The following is a 10,563-nucleotide window of genomic DNA, read 5'->3' as shown; positions in this document are numbered from 1 at the left end:
GAGTTTGGCACATGGTTGGTTTCTCCCAGTGTAGTCCCACGTGTTAGTGAAGAGGCAAGTCGAAGCGAGTTCCATTTGTGTGAGCCGTGTGTAGGACCGACCGTGTGTGGGGTGCAATGTGACCGCGATAGGCATGTTGTGAGTGTACCGGCTTTTTCCCTTTTAAACTTGGTGCTTCGCCCCCTCAAAAAAACTTGGTGCTTCTGAAAGCACAAGTGCTCCCTAGGTGGTTTTGATAATTGATGACAACATATCTCTTGTTGGACTAACATTTCTATCTAGCATGTTTCACATAAGTTCAACAATGGAGTGGCATGGACTAAAGGTTGTGGGAACTCCTTCAAGATGCTAAGGACAAAGGATTGGCTAAAGCCTCAAGCTCAAGACTCTTCATTTTACATTTTAGTGATCCAAGATCACATTGAGTCCATAGGAAAAGCCAATACTATCAAGGAGGGATGAGGTCTTGCTTAATGAGCCTCTTGCTTCATGTGCTTAGTGATATGCTCCAAAACTGTCAACTACTTTCCCACTTCCACATATGACCTAAACCCTAAGCCAAACTCGGTCCTACCGATTCTTTCTATCCGGCGCCACCGAGTTTCATTTGTCATAAGCCACTGCCAAACCCTAGCAATTCAGTTCTACCGATAGGGATCTCGGTCTCACCGAGATGGGATTGAAAACTCTCTGTTTCCCTTCCATAACTTTTCGGTCTCACCGAAAGAGTGAATCGGTCCCACCGAGATTGCAATGTAAATTCAGTGTTTCCTTTTTGTAACTTTTTGGTCTCACCGAAAGAGCAAATCGGTCCCACCGAGTTTATCTGACCAACTCTCTGGTTAGCTAATTACCAAAATCGGTCTCACCGAGTTTGTGTAATCAGTCTCACCGAGATTACGTTATGCCCAAACCCTAACCATATCGGTCCTACCGAGTTGCATGTCAGTCCCACCGAAAATCTCTAATGGTCACTAGGTTTACCTTTTCGGTCCGACCGAGTTTTTTGATTCGGTCCCACCGAGATTGGAAAACTGTGTGTAACGGTTGGATTTTGTGTGGAGGCTATATATACCCCTCCACCTCCTCTTCATTCATGGAGAGAGCCATCAGAACACATACACAATTCCAACTCATATGTTCTGAGAGAGAACCACCTACTCATGTGTTGAGACCAAGATATTCCATTCCTACCATATGAATCTTGATCTCTAGCCTTCCCCAAGTTGCTTTCCACTCAAATCTTCTTTCCACCAGATCCAAATCCTATGAGAGAGAGTTGAGTGTTGGGGAGACTATCATTTGAAGCACAAGAGCAAGGAGTTCATTACCTACACACCATTTGTTACTTCTTGGAGAGTGGTGTCTCCTAGATTGGCTAGGTGTCACTTGGGAGCCTCCGACAAGATTGTGGAGTTGAACCAAGCAGTTTGCAAGGGCAAGGAGATCGCCTACTTCGTGAAGATCTACCGCTAGTGAGGCAAGTCCTTCGTGGGCGATGGCCATGGTGGGATAGACAAGGTTGCTACTTCGTGGACCCTTTGTGGGTGGTTGCTTCTTCGTGGACCCTTTGTGGGTGGTTGCTTCTTCATGGACCCTTCGTGGGTGGAGCCCTCCGTGGACTCGCGCAACTGTTACCCTTCGTGGGTGGAGCCCTCCATGGACTCGCGCAACCGTTACCCTTCGTGGGTGGAGCCCTCCATGGACTCGCGCAACCGTTACCCTTCGTGGGTTGAAGTCTCCATCAACATGGATGTAGGATAGCACCACCTATCCGAACCACGGGAAAAACATCCGTATCTCCAATTGCGCTTGAATTCTCCAAGCCCGTCCCCTTACATTCTTGCAAGTTGCATGCTTTACGTTCCGCTGCTCATATACTCTTTGCATGCTTGCTTGATATGTATTGTGTATGTTGAAATTGTGCCTAAAACTCCACCCAAAAAGGCCTAAAAATTGCAACTTTATCACTAAGTGTCTAATCACCCCCCCTCTAGACACATCTACTTCTAGATCCTACAAGTGGTATCAGAGCTTTGGTCTCCATTGCCTTGGTTTAATCACCATTGGAGGAAGATGGATGTGTCTACCTTAGGGAGTCTTAGACATAGAGTGCCTATTCTTGATGGAGAGTATTTTCATGAGTGGAAAAATGAGATGCTTGTAATTTTCAATCAATATCATTTGAACAAGTATATTGCTAGCCCTTGTGCACCTCATATTGATCCTTTGCATCCTACCCTAGATGAAGATATTGACATGATTCGCAATCTTAGAACTATTGAGCTCATCATTAGAGGATTGCCCAAAAATTTGATTGCTAGTTTGCCTACTCTTAATTGTGCCTATACTATATGGAAATTTCTTGAGGAACGATTTCCCGATCATTCCTTGAAAACTTTGGATGAAATTCTCCATAAATCTATTGCCTTGAGTAAGATGAACTCTAGTGATCCTAGTTTTGGTAATTGTCTATTTGAACTTACCTATCTTAAGCATGCTAAAGGAGATGTTGGAATCATTAGTGATATCATATTCGAAGCTATAAGAATTCATAAAAGTGACCACTTTGATGATCATTTTTCTAATGAATTACCCTCTCTAGGAAATGATGAGTCACAAGATCATGATGAACATGGATACTATGATGATGATGATGATGATAGTAACTTCGATCTTGATGATGCAATGAGACATTTTGGTCTTATGGCAAATCTTCGGGGATATGAATCGGGAGGAAAGGAATGGGTTCTTGATAGTGGATGTACTGATCATATGACCGGAGATGAAGAGATGTTTCGTGAGCTTGCGGAAAATGATGGCCCTCGAAAATATGTCACCTTTGGTGATAATTCAAAGGGTAAAGTGGTTGGCCTTGGTAAGGTGGCCATCTCACATGATAGTTCCATTCAAAATGTCATGCTCGTTGAATCTCTCGGCTACAACTTACTTTCAGTATCTAGACTTGCTGATTTCGGTTTGAATGTCCTATTTACTGAGGTAGATTGCCAAGTATTTCGTCGAGACAATCATAAAATGGTCTTTACCGGTATGCGTAGAGGTGATCTTTACATTGTCGATTTCTCTAAAAAGGCACAACCTAAAACTTGCTTTGTTGCTAAATCCTCAAAAGGTTGGTTGTGGCATAGACGACTAGGTCACGTTGGCATGAGAACCCTTGACAAGATTATTAAAGGAAATCATATCCTTGGAGTTAACAATGTCATATTTGATAAGGATAGACTTTGCAGTGCTTGTCAAGCAGGTAAACAGGTTGGAGGAAGACATCCCGTGAAGAACATCATGACCACAAGGAGGCCACTCGAGCTACTTCATATGGATCTTTTTGGTCCCAACGCCTACAAGAGTCTCGGTGGAAATTCTTTTGGTCTAGTTATAGTTGATGATTTTTCAATATTTACGTGGGTGTTCTTTCTTAATGACAAGTTGCAGGTCCAGAAGATCTTCAAAAACTTCGCTAGGAAGGCCCAAAATCAGTTTGACGTGAAGATCAAGAAGGTTCGGAGTGACAACGGAACGGAGTTCAAGAACGCAAATGTGGACACTTTTCTTGACGAAGAAGGGATTTCACACGAGTTCTCGGCTACGTACACACCTCAACAAAATGGATCCGTTGAGAGGAAGAACCGGACGCTCATCGAAATGGCAAGAACGATGCTTGATGAATACAAGACGCCGAAGCACTTTTGGGCAGAAGCGGTTGAGACAGCTTGTCACGCAACAAATCACTTATATCTTCACAAGCTACTCGGCAAGACGGCATACGAGCTTCTCACCGGTAACAAACCACAAGTTGGATACTTTCAAGTATTCGGCTCAAAGTGCTACATTCTTGATAAGCATCATCGTTCAAAGTTTGCTCCTAAATCTCATGAAGGTTTTCTACTTGGTTATGGCTCAAACTCTCACACTTACCGTGTCTACAACAATTTCACCCGAAAGGTTGAAGAGACGGTAGATGTGAAGTTTGATGAATCTAATGGCTCGCAAGTAGAGCAATTGCCAATTGATGTAGGAGACAAAGACTCTTCAGAAGCAATCCAAGACTTGTCCATTGGCAAAATTCGTCCAACGGAGGTGAAGGAGAGTACTTCATCCGTCCAAGTGGAAGCTTCTACTTCATGACAAGGTGAACCAAGAATTGACACGGAAGCATCCACAAGTGGGACACACCAAGATGAAGAAAACGAGGAAATGCATCAAGACGAACATCAACAACCTCCTTCTCCACCACGACAAGAGAACTATGACGTCAACAATGAAGAAGGCCAAGAACAAGAACAAGATGAAGAAGATGTTCAACGAAGACCCAAGCAAAAGCTCTCACGAGTTCGAGCAAGAATTGCCAAAGATCATCCCGTCGAGCAAATCCTCAATGATATACAAACCGGGAGAATCACTCGCTCAAAACTCGTTTAGCTAACTTTTGTGAAAACTATTCATTCATATCTAGCATTGAACCTATGAAGGTTGAAGAAGCATTGGAAGATCCGGATTGGATAAACGCTATGCATGAAGAGCTACACAACTTTGAGAGAAACCAAGTTTGGACATTGGTTGAGAAGCCCGACAACAACCACAACATCATTGGTACAAAATGGGTGTTTCGCAACAAGCAAGATGAAAATGGACAAGTGATTCGCAACAAAGCATGTCTCGTCGCCCAAGGGTACACACAAGTCGAAGGTATGGACTATGGTGAGACATATGCTCCCGTTGCTAGACTTGAGTCCATTCGCATCTTACTTGCCTATGCTAATAACCATAATATCACCTTGTACCAAATGGACATTAAAAGTGCTTTTCTAAATGGTGAAATATAGGAGGAAGTTTATGTCAAACAACCTCCCGGCTTTATCAATCCTAAGAAATCAAATCATGTTTACAAACTTCACAAAGCTCTTTATGGTCTTAAACAAGCTCCTAGAGCATGGTATAAATGCTTGACCAAGTTCCTTATTACAAGTGGTTTTGAAATTGGTAAAATTGATTCTACTCTTTTTACTAAAAGGGTTAATGGAGAACTATTTGTATGCCAAATTTATGTTGATGATATCATATTTGGTTCAACTAACCCTCTCTTTAGTGAAAAGTTTGGAAATCTTATGTCAGAGAAGTTTGAGATGTCTATGATGAGTGAACTCAAATTCTTTCTCGGTTTGCAAATCAAGCAAACTAAGGAAGGTACATTTGTCTCTCAAACGAAGTACACCAAGGACTTATTCAAGAAGTTTAATATGCAAGAATGCAAAGGTATGTCTACACCCATGCCTACTAGTGGACATAATGATTTGACCAAAGATGGTGAACCGGTAGATCAAAAGGTTTATCGCTCTATGATTGGTTCATTGTTATACCTATGTGCTTCACGTCCCGATATTATGCTAAGCGTGTGCATGTGTGCACGATATCAAGCTGCTCCTAAAGAATGTCATCTTAAGCCTGTGAAAAGGATAGTGAGATATTTAATCCATACACCAAATTTTGGCATTTGGTATCCTAAGAGGTCTTCTTTTGATCTTGTTGGCTATTCCAACTCGGATTATGCCGGAGACAAGGTTGATAGAAAGTCCACTTCGGGTACTTGTCAATTTCTTGGTAGATCTCTTGTGTCTTGGTCTTCCAAGAAACAAAACTCGGTATCCTTATCCACCGCCGAAGCGGAATACATTGCCGCTGGTTCATGTTGTGCTCAATTACTTTGGATGACCCAAACTCTTAAAGATTATGGGATTTATGTGAAACATGTTCCACTGCTTTGTGACAATGAAAGTGCTATCAAAATTGGTCATAATCCTGTACAACATTCTCGAACTAAGCATATTGAAGTTCGTCATCATTTCATTCGAGACCATGTTGCTAAGGGTGACATTAATCTTAAGCACGTTCGCACCGATAAGCAATTAGCAGATATATTTACTAAACCTCTTGATGAGAAAGTATTTTGCAGGTTGAGAGGTGAATTGAACATCATTGATGCTTCGAACTTGGAGTAGAAACTCCATTGGATACATGCAAGACATGAGCTTATGACTAATCCGTGATATATCTCTTATGATGACTATCTTATGTCTTGGATATATTTGTACCTTGCATGTTGTCTAACCCATGTAGGTGCTTGGTTGAATCTAATTCCATGAGATTGCGACTCACTCACATCTTGAGCAATCTCTACATCACCAAGACTCTACACAATGGTGGTTGAAGACAAGGAAGCACAAAACCATTCAAACATATCCTTTGACAAATTCTATGTTGAGCTTCATGATTGTCATTTTTGGATACACAAGTGCTCTTCCTTGCAAGAACTAACCCATGTAGGTAGATGAACTCAAACTCCAAGTGGTGCTCCCAACTCTTGATGAGCTACATCAACCTTGAGCACCCACACAAGTTCAACTACATGAGCAAGAACCACACCACCACCCAAGGTATGTTATTCCATCTTAGAGAAGCTTTACTCCAAGACATGAGTCAAAGCAACTCAACAAGATGTGAATACATCAAGATGCTTAAACGAAAAATGGTAACCCCATTTTGAGCTTAAACGATGAGTATGACCTATGATCAAGTGTTCTCACTTGACTCCTAAGTCAATATACTCTAACATAGGTGACTATGTCACCGCCCAATTCCTTGCAAATCCTTCAGGTAATTCATTGCAAATCTTTGTGAGATCCTACATGTCTAGTGAGCTGAGGTGACAAGTGTTTTTCTTTGTGTAAACTCGGTTTCACCGACTTGCAATTTTCGGTCCAACCGAATCTTTTCGGTACCACCGAAATATGCCACTCGGTGCCACCGACTTTGCAATCAGAAAAACAGTTTGCCACTTGTTCTACATTTGTTTTGATCCAGCTCCACTCAATGAATCTTGTCCTCTACAAGCATCACAATTTTATCCTTTGCTTTGTGCTGAGTCTCAAGGACCAAACCTATACGACGGATTCCAGAAAGCCCTTCTTGGAAATTGATGTCAAAGGGGGAGAGAGAGATCACATCAAAGATTGCAGGAGAAAGAGATCACATCAAAGCACATCAAAGCTCAAGGGGGAGAGAAAGTCTCAAGGATCCCGGATGTTGTTAAGGGGGAGAGAGAGATTTCCCAGATGTTATTAAGGGGGAGAGAGAGATTTCCAGGGAGAGAAAATACTCAAGGATCCCAGATGCTTGATGTTCAAGAGGAGAGATGTCACATGTCTTTGTGGGGGAAAGACATGTTCATATACGCTTATTTGCATTAAGTTCTATCCATTTGTATCTTTCATCTCTGATTTTCTGTTCCCTATCTTCTCCCAATATCCCATGTAAGATTCAGGGGGAGCAAGACACCTAAGGGAAAGAAATCAGTCAAATTCATTGCATATCTTTATTCTTGGGGACATGTTGAATCCAATGTGGTACCTTGCACTCACTCTCTACATGTCATCCCAGTCTTGGTATTCTTGTGGTTTCTTTTGTTTACTCTGGCTAGTGGATGTACCTGTGTTATCTAACTTTGTTTGTGCAGGTTCATTCCATCCTAAGCCAACTCAAGACCACAAGGTAAGTATATGCATCAAAATCATGAGTATGAGGAGTTCTTGCTTATGTGCATACTGTTTGCAAGAAGGACTCATGAGCATGAAGGTATTCTCCTTGATAATCTTTTGCTCTGATGCATATGGCCAAGATACATGTAACACATTGCCTACTCTGTCATGGTTATGCTCTCACATGCCTCTATATTTCATACATGTAGGGGGAGCCTATGCTTGTTACATGTCCTTCCAAAGCTTTACTTGTTGTTCTTTATATCTTTATATAAAGCTTTGATGTATGTTGCCATAAATTACCAAAAAGGGGGAGATTAAAAGCACAAGTGCTCCCTAGGTGGTTTTGATAACTGATGACAACATATCTCTTGTTGGACTAACATTTCTATCTAGCATGTTTCAGATATGTTCAACAATGGAGTGGCATGGACTAAAGGTTGTGGGAACTCCTTCAAGATGCTAAGGATAAAGGATTGGCTAAAGCCTCAAGCTCAAGACTCTTCATTTTACATTTTAGTGATCCAAGATCACATTGAGTCCATAGGAAAAGCTAATACTATCAAGGAGGGATGATGTGTTGCTTAATGAGCCTCTTGCTTCATGTGCTTAGTGATATGCTCCAAAACTCTCAACTACTTTCCCACTTCCACATATGACCTAAACCCTAAGCCAAACTCGGTCCTACCGATTCTTTCTATCCGGCGCCACCGAGTTTCATTTGTCATAAGCCACTGCCAAACCCTAGCAATTCAGTTCTACCGATAGGTATCTCGGTCTCACCGAGATGGGATTGCAAACTCTCTGTTTCCCTTTCGTAACTTTTCGGTCTCACCGAAAGAGAGAATTGGTTCCACCGAGATTGCAATGTAAATTCAGTGTTTCCTTTTTGTAACTTTTTGGTCTCACCGAAAGAGCAAATCGGTCCCACCGAGTTTATCTGACCAACTCTCTGGTTAGCTAATTACCAAAATCGGTCTCACCGAGTTTGTGTAATCGGTCTCACCGAGATTACGTTATGCCCAAACCCTAACCATATCGGTCCTACCGAGTTGCATGTCAGTCCCACCGAAAATCTCTAACGGTCACTAGGTTTACCTTTTCGGTCTGACCGAGTTTTTTGATTCGGTCCCACCGAGATTGGAAAACTGTGTGTAACGGTTGGATTTTGTGTGGAGGCTATATATACCCCTCCACCTCCTCTTCATTCATGGAGAGAGCCATCAGAACACATACACAATTCCAACTCATATGTTCTGAGAGAGAACCACCTACTCATGTGTTGAGACCAAGATATTCCATTCCTACCATATGAATCTTGATCTCTAGCCTTCCCCAAGTTGCTTTCCACTCAAATCTTCTTTCCACCAGATCCAAATCCTATGAGAGAAAGTTTAGTGTTGGGGAGACTATCATTTGAAGCACAAGAGCAAGGAGTTCATTACCTACACACCATTTGTTACTTCTTGGAGAGTGGTGTCTCCTAGATTGGCTAGGTGTCACTTGGGAGCCTCCGACAAGATTGTGGAGTTGAACCAAGCAGTTTGTAAGGGCAAGGAGATCGCCTACTTCGTGAAGATCTACCGCTAGTGAGGCAAGTCCTTTGTGGGCGATGGCCATGGTGGGATAGACAAGGTTGCTACTTCGTGGACCCTTTGTGGGTGGTTGCTTCTTCGTGGACCCTTTGTGGGTGGTTGCTTCTTCATGGACCCTTCGTGGGTGGAGCCCTCCGTGGACTCGCGCAACCGTTACCCTTCGTGGGTGGAGCCCTCCATGGACTCGCGCAACCATTACCCTTCGTGGGTTGAAGTCTCCATCAACGTGGATGTAGGATAGCACCACCTATCCGAACCACGGGAAAAACATCCGTGTCTCCAATTGCGTTTGAATTCTCCAAACCCTTCCCCTTACATTCTTGCAAGTTGCATGCTTTACATTCCGCTGCTCATATACTCTTTGCATGCTTGCTTGATATGTATTGTGTATGTTGAAATTGTGCCTAAAACTCCACTCAAACCAAAAAGGCCTAAAAATTGCAACTTTAGCACTAAGTGTCTAATCACCCCCCCTCTAGACGCATCTACTTCTAGATCCTACAGCTTCGCGCGACCCATCGATACTACTACTAGTAATCCGATAATCCCGACTAAAATGGCATGGTCGGGTCTTTTCCCGCGTGATATGTTGGGACATTGGCTTAGTTGGTTTTTTAGGACGAGTAATGCTACACCTACGTAATTCCAGTTACGTAATTAACATAATGTGAAACGTGTGAGCTGTTGATTGGAGATTGGGGTAGGGAGGTGCTCACCACCATGAAAATCAGGGGGGGAGAGGCAATTTACGTTAACCCTTTCGTAAGTTCCCATAGATGTAGAGGTAATTTCGATGGTCTTTTCCTACCAATCTATCCCCCTAGGAGCATGCGTGTAGTACTTCGTTTTGATAACTAAAATTTTGCTATAAGTATGTGAGTTATTTATGACTAATGTTGAGTCCATGGATTATATGCACTCTCACCCTTCCACCATTGCTAGCATCTCTAGTGCCGCGCAACTTTCGTCGGTGCCATAAACCCACCATATACCTTGCTAAAAACAGCCACCATACCAATCTATTATGGCATTTCCATAGACATTCCGAGATATATTGCCATGCAACATTCCACCATTCCTTTTATTGTGACATGCTTCATCATTGTCATATTGCTTTGCATGATCATGTAGTTGACATCGTATTTGTGGCAAAGCCACCGTTCATAATTCTTTCATACATGTCACTCTTGATTCATTGCACATCCAAGTACACCATCGGAGGCATTCATATAGAATAATATTTTGTTCTAAGTACCGAGTTGTAAGTAAATAAAAGTGTGATGATCTTCATTATTAGAGTGTTGTCCCATGTGAGGAAAGGATGATGGAGGCTATGATTCCCCCACAAGTCGGGATGAGACAAAAAAAGAGAAAGGCCCAAATATAAAAATGAGAGAAAAGAGAGAAGGGACAGT

Source organism: Triticum dicoccoides, chromosome 3A, assembly GCF_002162155.2.
Source record: "Triticum dicoccoides isolate Atlit2015 ecotype Zavitan chromosome 3A, WEW_v2.0, whole genome shotgun sequence".
In the NCBI taxonomy this organism is placed as follows: domain Eukaryota; kingdom Viridiplantae; phylum Streptophyta; class Magnoliopsida; order Poales; family Poaceae; genus Triticum; species Triticum dicoccoides.
The sequence above is the reverse complement of the archived record's forward strand: the minus strand, read 5'-3'. Positions refer to the sequence as shown.